Raw genomic sequence first — 15,438 nt, forward strand, 5'->3', positions numbered from 1 at the left:
GATGCTACCTCTTCCCTCCATACCAACTGTACAGTACAAACACTGTGCGATGCTACCTCTTCCCTCCATACCAACTGTACAGTACAAACACTGTGCGATGCTACCTCTTCCCTCCATACCAACTGTACAGTACAAACACTGTGCGATGCTACCTCTTCCCTCCATACCAACTGTACAGTGCAAACACTGTGCGATGCTACCTCTTCCCTCCATACCAACTGTACAGTACAAACACTGTGCGATGCTACCTCTTCCCTCCATACCAACTGTACAGTGTAAACACTGTGCGATGCTACCTCTTCCCTCCATACCAACTGTACAGTACAAACACTGTGCGATGCTACCTCTTCCCTCCATACCAACTGTACAGTACAAACACTGTGCGATGCTACCTCTTCCCTCCATACCAACTGTACAGTGTAAACACTGTGCGATGCTACCTCTTCCCTCCATACCAACTGTACAGTACAAACACTGTGCGATGCTACCTCTTCCCTCCATACCAACTGTACAGTACAAACACTGTGCGATGCTACCTCTTCCCTCCATACCAACTGTACAGTACAAACACTGTGCGATGCTACCTCTTCCCTCCATACCAACTGTACAGTACAAACACTGTGCGATGCTACCTCTTCCCTCCATACCAACTGTACAGTGCAAACACTGTGCGATGCTACCTCTTCCCTCCATACCAACTGTACAGTACAAACACTGTGCGATGCTACCTCTTCCCTCCATACCAACTGTACAGTACAAACACTGTGCGATGCTACCTCTTCCCTCCATACCAACTGTACAGTACAAACACTGTGCGATGCTACCTCTTCCCTCCATACCAACTGTACAGTACAAACACTGTGCGATGCTACCTCTTCCCTCCATACCAACTGTACAGTGCAAACACTGTGCGATGCTACCTCTTCCCTCCATACCAACTGTACAGTACAAACACTGTGCGATGCTACCTCTTCCCTCCATACCAACTGTACAGTGCAAACACTGTGCGATGCTACCTCTTCCCTCCATACCAACTGTACAGTACAAACACTGTGCGATGCTACCTCTTCCCTCCATACCAACTGTACAGTGTAAACACTGTGCGATGCTACCTCTTCCCTCCATACCAACTGTACAGTACAAACACTGTGCGATGCTACCTCTTCCCTCCATACCAACTGTACAGTACAAACACTGTGCGATGCTACCTCTTCCCTCCATACCAACTGTACAGTGCAAACACTGTGCGATGCTACCTCTTCCCTCCATACCAACTGTACAGTACAAACACTGTGCGATGCTACCTCTTCCCTCCATACCAACTGTACAGTACAAACACTGTGCGATGCTACCTCTTCCCTCCATACCAACTGTACAGTACAAACACTGTGCGATGCTACCTCTTCCCTCCATACCAACTGTACAGTACAAACACTGTGCGATGCTACCTCTTCCCTCCATACCAACTGTACAGTGCAAACACTGTGCGATGCTACCTCTTCCCTCCATACCAACTGTACAGTGCAAACACTGTGCGATGCTACCTCTTCCCTCCATACCAACTGTACAGTACAAACACTGTGCGATGCTACCTCTTCCCTCCATACCAACTGTACAGTACAAACACTGTGCGATGCTACCTCTTCCCTCCATACCAACTGTACAGTACAAACACTGTGCGATGCTACCTCTTCCCTCCATACCAACTGTACAGTACAAACACTGTGCGATGCTACCTCTTCCCTCCATACCAACTGTACAGTACAAACACTGTGCGATGCTACCTCTTCCCTCCATACCAACTGTACAGTACAAACACTGTGCGATGCTACCTCTTCCCTCCATACCAACTGTACAGTACAAACACTGTGCGATGCTACCTCTTCCCTCCATACCAACTGTACAGTACAAACACTGTGCGATGCTACCTCTTCCCTCCATACCAACTGTACAGTACAAACACTGTGCGATGCTACCTCTTCCCTCCATACCAACTGTACAGTACAAACACTGTGCGATGCTACCTCTTCCCTCCATACCAACTGTACAGTACAAACACTGTGCGATGCTACCTCTTCCCTCCATACCAACTGTACAGTACAAACACTGTGCGATGCTACCTCTTCCCTCCATACCAACTGTACAGTACAAACACTGTGCGATGCTACCTCTTCCCTCCATACCAACTGTACAGTACAAACACTGTGCGATGCTACCTCTTCCCTCCATACCAACAGTACAGTACAAACACTGTGCGATGCTACCTCTTCCCTCCATACCAACAGTACAGTACAAACACTGTGCGATGCTACCTCTTCCCTCCATACCAACAGTACAGTACAAACACTGTGCGATGCTACCTCTTCCCTCCATACCAACAGTACAGTACAAACACTGTGCGATGCTACCTCTTCCCTCCATACCAACAGTACAGTACAAACACTGTGCGATGCTACCTCTTCCCTCCATACCAACTGTACAGTACAAACACTGTGCGATGCTACCTCTTCCCTCCATACCAACTGTACAGTACAAACACTGTGCGATGCTACCTCTTCCCTCCATACCAACTGTACAGTACAAACACTGTGCGATGCGATGCTACCTCTTCCCTCCATACCAACTGTACAGTACAAACACTGTGCGATGCTACCTCTTCCCTCCATACCAACTGTACAGTACAAACACTGTGCGATGCTACCTCTTCCTCTTCCCAAACATTTGGAAAAAGCCTTGGTGAAGAAGGACCATCTGTAATTTGTCCCAAATACAAGTTCTATTTATATCTTTAAGTCTTCATTTGCAAAAGGCTTTTGAAAAGAAAAGAAGAACAAATCCTTTGTGGAAGTTCTTCATTTAATATCTTTTTTTTTTACGATAGAGTGGATCAAGCCGGTAGCCTGCAGCATTATACATTATGATAATAACTTCATTTTAAAAAGTACCACAATTTATTTAAATGTCATGCTCTGAGTCATATTGCAATAGAATACGGAATATATAATAAAACTAAAGTCTGTTTTGAAGCGGAAAACTTATACGGTCTAATTTCCCGTTGTCTCAAAAAGTCACGGTAGGATTTTGAAAGACATTATTTTTCCCATCAGCAAATCCTACCAATGTCTAAAGTTGAGACATTGGTTTAGGTTTAGACTCTAAAAGCATAGTTTAGTCGCAGACGGGTTAGACGATAGCCCCAAGACTGTGTGACAAAGAAGACGAGTCGTATTTTAACGCCACTAAAAAGATCCTCGTGTCGTCGGGTTTCCCCCGTTAGCTGCCTCCTGTTTATCTTTACGACGGCACACGTTTGCTTGATGCAGCAATTAGGCGTCACGGGCCATTATTTTCTGCTGAACCGAGTGGAAAAGCGTGTGATAAATGACTCTGCGAGGCAGTGGTCCATAAATACTCAAGTCCCCGGGGAGTTTGCCTGTGACGAACCAGAAAACCCTGACACCTGAGCACTGTCTGCATGTGCATAAGGACTCTATATAAAAGCCAGGCAGTGAATGCGTCTCATCTTGAAAAAGGGGGGGGGAAACAACACATCCATCACAGCACAACGTATTGATCGATTGTCGTCTTGTCGCCGTCTGGCGTGACGGCGTGCCGACATACTCGAGGTAAGAAAACGGCGGCATGGCGGTCACATGGCGGTACGACGAGATTCCTCAACGTGCGGCGAAAAGATTTCCAAGTTTGGAAAATGGCTGTGAAATAACTCGCAACCGATGGAAAATATGCAGTATGCAGATTTGACAAGTTTGCCATGCTGCGGGAGAGTAGCCCAGCTTGCGAAACGACATCGGAATGGGACAGCATATGGTAATGTCCTTCCAGCCTTACAAAACGCAGAGTCGGCGCCACCCCGCAGTCTCTTAATGACGATCGCCACAATGCTAAACAGATGTTCCGACCCATTAACATCTCTCTGAACCCAGAACTGTACCCCATGCGTGGTGTTAAAGGGGATGACGGCTGCAGAACTATTCTCTCAATTAATTCAAGCTGCCGCTGAGCTGATCATGTTTATTTAATGGCATAGTAGGAGTAAGCACAGCTCCTGGAGCTTTAGGATGTATTCACGCCAGGCATGGTTGGAGCAATTTATTCAAACTCTGTAGCATTTTTTACTCTTTCGGTTTGGTTTGTTTGACCAGGTGAGAAAATTACCAGTGAAACAAATAACCCCAAAACACAAGGGATTATGGGTAGAAGGACGGAGACAGATGCTGGCATCCGATAGCCGGCAGTTGCTCATGATTGGAAAGCCTAGCAGAACCATGGATGTGCTAAACTATGGATGAGGCATTCAAAGATGGCAGCCCATTCAATTCAATGAAAGTTGCTCACCCAGCGCGTGTGCCGAAAAAGTTTCGACTCCTACTTCCTGGTGGACCCATACTGTAGATTCTGCGCAGGAGTGTTTTTCGTGAGCGTGGCCAGCCACAACGCTAAAATTGCTTGACAGCCCAAGAGGTGTTACCAGGGGCTGGCGCAGAACAAAATGAAGTCTGGACTGACGTTCATGCTATTTCCTTATGTGTTCTTACAGTAGCTAGTAAGAAGAGCGCAGAAGATCCCATCATGATTCAAACAAAATTCCCAATAAAATTCTGTCTAATGAACAACCTACTTGTTAATTACCTGGTTCACTTGCAATTGGGCAGCGTCAACCAAGATGTTACCAAGATGTACCAAATACAAATGCACGATGCAACAAACATGCAACACAACTTTCCATTATGGTTTGCATCAAAGAAAATAAACTGTTAGCAAATTTTTGTAGGGCACAAACACATGTCAGGGCACAAAGGCCATTGCTCTATTGACATCGTGAAAAGTGATTGTGTTAAAATGAGCCAATGACACATGCTTTGCACAGGGCAGGCTACATTAAACTGAGATCACTGACACTTTGAAAGCAACTGACAGGAGCAGGCTGGTAGCAGGGCACTGCCAAGGTGGCCTTAGGGATCTCAGGGCATCACGACCAGAGGGAGGGGCAACAGAGGCCATGGCCTCCATGTAATTCCCACCCTGGTACAGTGCATACAAGATACCATCTGTGATGCCGGCATGAGAGATATTCTTATACAATCACACTGAACATACTGTAGGCTAGTATGACTAGGAAATAAGGCTGTAATGAATTCAATATAATAAATAATACTAGCTACACTTTAAGCTCTACAGATGTCCATGCAAGATTGATCCAATTATCTAATTCAACACGTCCTGATGCTGAAACAACAGAATACATACATTTCCAATGATCCCTGAAATGATGTGAAAGGGTGCATGCAGGTGATATGCCTCGCGTGGGACATGATTCATTTGAAACAGGTCACATTGTTGTTGTCAGTTATGTTTCGGCATGTTAGTTATGTTTCGGCAACTAAAACAACTTTGGTTAAGTTTAGGCAACTAAAACAACTTTGGTTAAGTTTAGGCAACTAAAACAACTTTGGTTAAGTTTAGGCAACTAAAACAACTTTGGTTATGTTTCGGCAACTAAAACAACTTTGGTTATGTTTCGGCAACTAAAACAACTTTAGTTATGTTTCGGCAACTAAAACAACTTTGGTTAAGTTTAGGCAACTAAAACAACTTTGGTTATGTTTCGGCAACTAAAACAACTTTGGTTATGTTTCGGCAACTAAAACAACTTTGGTTATGTTTCGGCAACTAAAACAACTTGGTTAAGGGTAGGGTTATGGTTTGGGTTACGGTTAATAAAAACTGAACACGTCGGGAGGCGAACCTGGTCTCTCGCGACCTCCGTTGAAAGAGGAGGATGTGATCCCACCCCTTCACCCTTACGAGTAAGCAAGCTTATTTCAACATCAAACTGTCATTACGTTGAAGACCGCCAGAGGTCGCCGCATGCTTCTCGGTTAGTGGTTACATCTCCCGACTCTGTCATATGCACTGCACGCATGCACATACAGTACAGTACTCATACGACCGCAAGAGGTCACGTTTGTAAAGTCGTTTTAACCACCCTGAAAATCGACCAATGTTGTCGTTTTCCTCGTGAGGACGTTCTTGATCTGATAACCTGAGCAGAGTAACACCAGGAGCCTCATCTGTTCCTGATCTGATAACCTGAGCAGAGTAACACCAGGAGCCTCATCTGTTCCTGATCTGATAACCTGAGCAGAGTAACACCAGGAGCCTCATCTGTTCCTGATCTAATCACCTGAGCAGAGTAACACCAGGAGCCTCATCTGTTCCTGATCTGATAACCTGAGCAGAGTAACACCAGGAGCCTCATCTGTTCCTGATCTGATAACCTGAGCAGAGTAACACCAGGAGCCTCATCTGTTCCTGATCTGATAACCTGAGCAGAGTAACACCAGGAGCCTCATCTGTTCCTGATCTAATCACCTGAGCAGAGTAACACCAGGAGCCTCATCTGTTCCTGATCTGATAACCTGAGCAGAGTAACACCAGGAGCCTCATCTGTTCCTGATCTGATAACCTGAGCAGAACACTGGCAGAGTAACACCAGGAGGACGTTCCTGATCTAATCACCTGAGCAGAGTAACACCAGGAGGACGTTCCTGATCTAATCACCTGAGCAGAGTAACACCAGGAGGACGTTCCTGATCTAATCACCTGAGCAGAAGAATGGCAGAGTAACACCAGGAGCGTCATCATGTAAACCTGAACACTAGTTGAGACGGCAAAAAGTCCAATCAAATGAGCGGCTGTTGAAACGGATGTTCCTGTGGGCGTCATGCAGGCAGGCGCAGTGTTTGATGCAGCCTCCAGCCATATGGGCCAGGTGTGCAGCAGCGCTCATGGAAATGAGACACCACATCATCAAACATTTATCCAGTCCCAATTATCCTCATTTACATGTTTCCGTCGTGCTCAAAGCATGTACGAGGGCGTGCGTTTAATTGCGCCGTAATGATGAAGGCATCTGAGGCATTTGTCCTCTGTTGCCCTCTGTTATCCTGGAAGCCTTCATTGTCTCTCCACTGTATCAGTCGTTGAGTAGTTCCCTTTGGGCTGACCTAACCTTTGTCGCCTCAATCGACTGGCTGAACGCTCATCTCCAGCGCCGCTGATCCGCGCCGACCCGGGCCTAAGAAATCCATTAGTACTTAGAGCAGGCTTTAACTGCTTTGCTGCCTCCCATTGCCCGGCGCTGCCTTCATAGTAAATACACTTATGTAAGCGTCGCAGCAATAGCAACCGAATGGTAAAGCCTCAAGTCCCTGTTGATGCCGCTGAACCGCTTTGTGTACCATGATGAGCTCTTTGTAATGTGCTGTTTCCCTGGTTTCTTTATCCAGGTTTCCTCGCCGTTTAGAATCAATAGCGCGCGTGCATAATGCCGGCGCGCATATCTGTGTGCGAGTGCTTGTGGATGTGGATTGGGAGCACTCTGGGATAATTGCAGGCGTGTATACATGTAATTGCAGTTACCAACTTGCCCACCACTAAAAGCAAATTGAAGATCAATACTTTTCTCAACCGCTATTTCCACAAGGTCAGAAAGCTAAGAGCTAACTGGGCTCGTGAAGTAGGTTATAGTTCATTTGCATCACATTAGGCTGCACTCAGAAGCCAGAAGCCACGCATTTACATCAGTAATGAAGAGAAGAAGAAGCATTATTTACTCCTTCACATCTAGCATCTGTACCTTCTCTACACGTTGGATTTGGTGTAGGTCATCCTATTTTTTTTGGGGGGGGGGGGGGGGGGGGCAAAGTTTTCCAGCATCGTGATTGGCCGTCAATCGACCAATCAGTGCGGAAATTCCTCCTTCAAGTCTCTCTCCACTTCAAGAACCAAAATGGAGAAATGACAAATCAGCCTATTTTCAAGACCTCCTCGGTCTTTGCCGCCGGCCTCTGTTTGAACACAGTTTATTTTCCTACGTTCAATCAGTTAATTTAATGTGAACAGCTGAGGTGGAGAGGTTGTCTAAGGGTTGCTTTGATTCCAGCGGAAGCCACTGCAGGCCTTCAGCAGGGAGAGAAGCCAAGACCGGGCCCAAAACGTCTCAATACAGTAGCTGTAGCTGCGACCTGTGGCTACAGCTACTGTGAAAACATCACAACACGGTACAGTAGCTGTATCTGTGGTTACAGCTACTGTAACAGCTACTGTAAAAACGTCTCAATGCGGGACAGTAGCTGTAGCTGCAGCCTGCGGCTACTTGGCTCGTATTGACAGACCAAGTGAGCAGCTGCTTTGAGTTAATTGAAATGCAGTGAGAAACGGTCATTGGTATACAGTGTATGTCCTTACTCAAATTTACAATCAAATCAAAGCACACGTATGACGGAGGCTCGGTCCTTTGCATGGCCAACGCGGGTTCGAATCTGACCCGTGGTCCTTTGCCGCATGTCATCCCCTCTCTCTCTCTCCCCACCTTTCCTGTCTGCCTCCTGTCCTATCTGAATTAGTCTCGCTGGCCAGCCTCCTCTCCCTTCCGTCCGAGGAGTCTGGCGCCGCAGGTCTCCATAACTGGGATAAACCCTCCCCTGCTCTACTCTGCTCTCCCATTGGAGCGACTGTTTCGGTGGCAGCCGGATGTCCGCTCCCGGCGTATTACAAACTCGTCATTGGCTCCGACCGTGTCAATCAGAGCGGCTTCCGCTCCCTCCTCCCTGTGTGTCGCTGTAAATAGTGCCCTGCCGCCTCAGTGAAAACAGCTAACGGCAGAAACCTACACGCTAGCTCGTTGCTACATGCTGAAAACGGCAAGTTGGATTGTTTGAAACTATTTTCCAAGGGCACTGCCGCTAAGCACCGCCCATCGCAATCCCACTATGGAGACCTGTGGCACCAGACTCCTCGGACGGAAGGGAGAGGAGGCTGGCCAGCGAGACTAATCTGAATAAAGGCAAAATGACCTTAGATCTTCATCGTGCACATCTATTATAGTGGCGGTTTGACTTGAAATAAGTGTGGAGAGACATACACTAAGTAGGTTGCCTTGGGTGGGTCTTATTTTTAATTTTTGTCATTTGTGTGAAGTTTTCATCATTCTATATAGGCTAGATGTTGTATGTATGTATTTTTTTTTTTTTTTTTAATATACAATTGATCTGTTATGTCGGTAGGGCAAGCTTGAAAATAGCACTAAGCTAGTTCTCACTGTGGTGGCAGCGACACTGACAGACACCACTGCCTCTGAAACAAGACCCCCGCTGGTGACTAGCCAAGCAGCGCGCGATGCTTTGACACGACGTGTTTGGACATGTTGTTGTGGCCACATGCATCAGCCAGACAGCTGACAAAACACTTGACCTAGTGCTCAGAGAGCTGGACCTCGGCTAGGAGGTTCAATTTTACACCTAGTTTAACTCTTCCTCTTCCCCCATTTAGCTGGACATCAGATGGTTTTAGCTGTCTGTCTGAGCTTGCTGTGCTGTGACCGTGTAATAGCCGGTGTGGCTCGTCATTGTGTTAATTACAATTGCCAGCTGTACTGGTACAAGGAGATCCTGAATAAATGGCTAGATCATTGGACCAGGACACATATCCCCAATCCGGCTTCCCATGGCCAGTTGTGCCTGTATGACTGACATTGGATGCCCGACCAAGCCAGAGGTAACACAGGGGCTCAAACCTGTGGCCCCCGTGTTGGTAAGCAGGGAAATCTACCGCTGCACTACCCGGACGCCCTGATCTGACCTTTTCCCACGCATGAGAGAGTCCTAGTTCCGATAATTGGGAGGGAAAACAGGTGGCGCTCAGCAGACTGCTGGCTCAATGGTGTGTGTCAGATTCCAGGGTTTCTTATCGCTCGGTCCCCCTTCCTGTATCTTCAGAACTCGGGCTTCAGCCAAAGCATTAGCAAAACAAATCAGACCAAATGCCAGATTTTTATTTTCGCCCCTGGACACATAAATCATCATAATGCTACTTGCCCTTGCGTTCAGGCTGGAAGACACATTGCCGCCACGCTGAGAGCAGCTTTGCCGCTGAATTGCTCTTTGCCTCGTGTCCTTGTGTGTGGTAAATCACTAATCTGTGTGCGATCATCCAGGCTGGCTAGTAGTGTGTGGTAAATCACTAATCTGTGTGCGATCATCCAGGCTGGCTAGTAGTGTGTGGTAAATCACTAATCTGTGTGCGATCATCCAGGCTGGCTAGTAGTGTGTGGTAAATCACTGCTCTGTGTGCGATCATCCAGGCTGGCTAGTAGTGTGTGGTAAATCACTAATCTGTGTGCGATCATCCAGGCTGGCTAGTAGTGTGTGGTAAATCACTAATCTGTGTGCGATCATCCAGGCTGGCTAGTAGTGTGTGGTAAATCACTAATCTGTGTGCGATCATCCAGGCTGGCTAGTAGTGTGTGGTAAATCACTAATCTGTGTGCGATCATCCAGGCTGGCTAGTAGTGTGTGGTAAATCACTAATCTGTGTGCGATCATCCAGGCTGGCTAGTAGTGTGTGGTAAATCACTGCTCTGTGTGCGATCATCCAGGCTGGCTAGTAGTGTGTGGTAAATCACTAATCTGTGTGCGATCATCCAGGCTGGCTAGTAGTGTGTGGTAAATCACTAATCTGTGTGCGATCATCCAGGCTGGCTAGTAGTGTGTGGTAAATCACTAATCTGTGTGCGATCATCCAGGCTGGCTAGTAGTGTGTGGTAAATCACTAATCTGTGTGCGATCATCCAGGCTGGCTAGTAGTGTGTGGTAAATCACTGCTCTGTGTGCGATCATCCAGGCTGGCTAGTAGTGTGTGGTAAATCACTAATCTGTGTGCGATCATCCAGGCTGGCTAGTAGTGTGTGGTAAATCACTAATCTGTGTGCGATCATCCAGGCTGGCTAGTAGTGTGTGGTAAATCACTGATCTGTGTGCAATCATCCAGGCTGGCTAGTAGTGTGTGGTAAATCACTAATCTGTGTGCGATCATCCAGGCTGGCTAGTAGTGTGTGGTAAATCACTGATCTGTGTGCAATCATCCAGGCTGGCTAGTAGTGTGTGGTAAATCACTAATCTGTGTGCGATCATCCAGGCTGGCTAGTAGTGTGTGGTAAATCACTAATCTGTGTGCGATCATCCAGGCTGGCTAGTAGTGTGTGGTAAATCACTAATCTGTGTGCGATCATCCAGGCTGGCTAGTAGTGTGTGGTAAATCACTGATCTGTGTGCGATCATCCAGGCTGGCTAGTAGTGTGTGGTAAATCACTAATCTGTGTGCGATCATCCAGGCTGGCTAGTAGTGTGTGGTAAATCACTGCTCTGTGTGCGATCATCCAGGCTGGCTAGTAGTGTGTGGTAAATCACTGCTCTGTGTGCGATCATCCAGGCTGGCTAGTAGTGTGTGGTAAAGCACTGCTCTGTGTGCGATCATCCAGGCTGGCTAGTGTGTGGTAAATCACTGCTCTGTGTGCGATCATCCAGGCTGGCTAGTAGTGTGTGGTAAATCACTGCTCTGTGTGCGATCATCCAGGCTGGCTAGTAGTGTGTGGTAAATCACTGCTCTGTGTGCGATCATCCAGGCTGGCTAGTAGTGTGTGGTAAATCACTGATCTGTGTGCGATCATCCAGGCTGGCTAGTAATGTTGTGATGTGTTTGGTCCATATTAATTAAACCTGCCATTGATACGGCGGAGTAACATTTATCGCTGGAAGCAAGATGCTTATATAATACTGAAGTAGCCTACAGTAAAGCATTGTGCAAGGTCATAGATGTTCTTCACATATATACACTTATGTTCTTAAACACTTGCATAATGGAATATAAGCCTTGTGAAATGGGTTGTGCCCACTGGAACTCACAATGCAGGTCTGTAATATTTGATAAATATTACACATGTAAACACATCTTAATAAGTCTCAAAACACATGCTAACACATATGTACATTAATTGATAGACAATCAATCTCAGAAAGAAACCAATAAAACACTACTGTAAACAAAGTCACTACTGGGGGATACAGTGTTTCAACAGAGGGTGCTGTACTGTGATATTATGAGAATCCATATGAAAACACACACACGCACGCACGCACACACACACACACACACACACACACACACACACACACACACACACACACACAATCACCATCAACGGCACAGTGGTGGAAAGGGTGGACAGCTTCAAGTACCTGGGAGTCAACATCCACCAGGACCTGACCTGGGCCGGCCACACCGCCACTGTTGTCAAAAAGGCCCAACAGCGAATACACGGACTCAGGCGCCTGAAGAAGTTTGGGCTAAGGAAAGAAATCCTCAGGGACTTCTACAGAGGCACCATTGAAAGCCTGCTGACTGGCTGCTTCACCGCCTGGTACGGGAACTGTACCACCATGGACCGCAGGGCGCTACGGAGGGTGAGGCGCGCGGCCCAGCACGTAACAGGAGACGAGTTGCCAGAACTGCACGAACTGTATAACCAGCGGTGCCTCAGGAGGTCCCTGAAGATCATCAAAGACACAAACCATCCCCACAACAGCCTGTTCTCCCTGCTACCCTCAGGGAGGAGATACAGGGTTCCAAAAGCACGCACAAATCGCTTGAGGAACAGTTTCTTCCCGCAGGCCACGAGACTCCTTAACATACACAAATAGTGTAGTAGTCGTACCGTACCGTACTGCAGCTGCTACCATTATGTATGCCTAATGTTTAATGGTATGTCTAACAAGGTACATGCTATTTGCACCTGTATGTCAATTACGTCGAATTTAAAATGTCTGAACACGTCTAACGTATGCACAATGCCTAATGTTTAATTGTATGTTTAATAAGGTACATGCTATTTGCACTGTATGTCAAATACGTCGAATTAAAATGTCCGAACATGTCTAACGTATGCACATAACATGTGCACCTATGTGCAATGAATATGCCACTGACTTGTCTTATCGCTATTCTGCCTCATTGCCTATTGCTGCTTAGTATTGCTTATTGATGCCTATTTCTTATTGCCTATTGCTCATTGCTTGTTGCCTATTTGTACTATGTCGTAAATGGAGTCCACAGCACAAGAATTTCACACGTGATACTTGTACCATGGAGTGACAATAAAAATCTTGAATCTTGAATCTTGAACACACACACACACACACACACACACACACACACACACAGAATGGGGAAAGGTCTTCCAAGGTAAATAAACATGCAGATATGAAGTACCTTGAATACAAATCCATATAAGCGCACAAATGAACAAAAGTGCAAGGGAGGAACCGAGAAGGCTTGTGCTGCTATACAACGAGTTTCAAGCTCAAAGCTCCTCCTCAGGCAGCACTGAATGGGAGTGTAGGAGGATTCTATATAGAAAATACCAAAAGCCTCCGTGAAATCACCAGAGACAGCCCGGAAAAACATTTAGTCACAGTACACAAATAATATATAATAGTCTGTGTTCATCCCTTGCTTATTTTTCTCCATGTGTGCACCTATAAATATCATAAAATTGAAATACCATCTAATAATAATATTTTTTAATCTTCTACTTCACCCTTGTGACACCCTGCTTTGCAGGTCCTTGGGAGTACTTTTTGGGTCAAGTCCATTTGGCATTGACCCTTCATAAAAAAAATCAGACTACATCATTAAGAAGAAGCACTTAATGAGGAGCACTTTGATGTAGTGATAATGTAATTGCTAATTTAATTGAATTGTCTCTGTACAGGCGGTTAGTTAATTGGAGCCGGACCATATGTGCGATAAGCTGCACAGGGCTACAGGAAACAGCAGCCATAAAAAGCATAAAGAGCTATTAACAGCAGTAAACAGGTCTCCTCTTCCTCTCATTGACTTGTGCCAGAAATATGAGATTTTGACCATTTCCTAACACTGAAATCTGCTCTTGGGAAACAAATCACTCTCACTCTGGTACATCATGCTTCTCACTTAGCCATGTCTCTTTCCCCCCTCACGTCTTTTAATATGCTCTCATTCTATTCTAAGTCTCTAATGGGTCATTAAGGAGAAACATCTCTGAAATCTACCAGCCATCTGATAGCCATCTACAAATGAGATAGCATGCTTCTGCTGTTTGTCTCGAGTGCTTCCTCCAGATGAGTATTCTCGTCGGCATCTCTCTATTGCTCCTATCCCATCTCTTCCCTACACCAGCCATCCTAATTTCATACAGTATTGAGATATGCTATACGGCAGTGATACTCAACTTGCGACCCGGGGGCCAGATGCAGCCCGTGATAGGGTGCAGAGTGGCCCCCCATATGTACTTAATTAACTTAACCTAACTTAACTTAAAGTCGAACTGAACCTGTTCGTCACGTGCATAATGAGTCCGTTTCAGACTGAAAACATAGATTGTCTAAGATGACAGGTTGAGAGGCGGGTCATAGTATCATGTCGATGATTTTATTTGACAATTCTGGGGACTGGATTGGGCTTTGGCCAATCCTGGCGTGTTCCGCCTCCAAATCGAGTGGGATTCAGTGTGTTGTGGCGCTCCCCTCGGGAAGAGCCTTTTGACGGGAGGAGTGGAGCTCAGCGACCCGCAGGCAGCCAGCTGCCTTCGTGTTGCCGAGCGGAGAGTGCAGCACGTCGGCCTGGAATCTCCGAAGTGCGACCCCTGACAACCAAGCTCTCGGATGCGCGCGCCATTATCGCTGCTATTTTTTCCCTGCTCTCCCCAAAATTTCAATAAACCTTTATGGCATATTATTACAATACAACAATACTGGTGTTGACAGTAATAGAAGATGCCAAATCATTCAGCATTTTGCTTTTAGGAGTATTGTGCCAGTGTGCAGCGCTGTTCCAAAACGTGTCAACGTGTGTCGTTGCCTGGGAAACGCACATCCCATAATACAACTGTTCGCATCGCATCCCATAATAGTATGATGATACTTGGAATGCCATTGCGAACATAGATGTGAACAGGTTAGCTAAACTTCAGCGTCGCCAGTGACGGCCCCCACTGTTGCGGTCGGGGTACGTTTCGAAATCCCTCCAGGCCTGAAAGATTTTCTAGGGGAAACTGGTATATACTGTATATGTGTGTGTGTGTGTGTGTGTGTGTGTGTGTGTGTGTGTGTGTGTGTGTGTGTGTGTGTGTGAATGAATGAATGAATGAATGCCAGTGCGGCTCTCATCGAAGAAATAGTGAGGATCACTGCTCTAGAGCCTCGGCTTGAGTATCACTGATTTAGAGGGAAAACTTCTGTATGAGTGTATATCATGTTTTTTAATGAAATAATACCATTAATTCTTGTACAGTATGAAAAAACAACTTCCACAGACTTGAAGACAGAATGCATCACAGTAAACATGAACCATTGATTTGGTTTTGTCACAGCCTCTTGTTTTATGCTCATGTGTTTTCATAGCATTCTCATATCAGTGCTGCTGCATGTTACACTCTGCTTACTGCATCTGATCACCTGACACCCACAGGAAGAAATGCATTAATTGGACAAATACATTAATTGATTTGCACACACATTGATTTTTCACACATTCGCAAAT

At 46.1% G+C, this 15,438-nt stretch overlaps 1 protein-coding gene across 1 annotated transcript in view; it reads right to left on the reverse strand.

The window, feature by feature from the left end:
• Positions 1-15,438, reverse strand: part of galnt9 (polypeptide N-acetylgalactosaminyltransferase 9) — a gene marked incomplete at both ends in the record, with an annotated part of 124,001 nt that overhangs the window by 15,199 nt on the left and 93,364 nt on the right. The window lies entirely within an intron of this gene.

The sequence above is a fragment of the Poromitra crassiceps genome, assembly GCF_964638095.1.
Source record: "Poromitra crassiceps genome assembly, chromosome: 10".
NCBI classification, from domain to species: Eukaryota; Metazoa; Chordata; class Actinopteri; order Beryciformes; family Melamphaidae; genus Poromitra; species Poromitra crassiceps.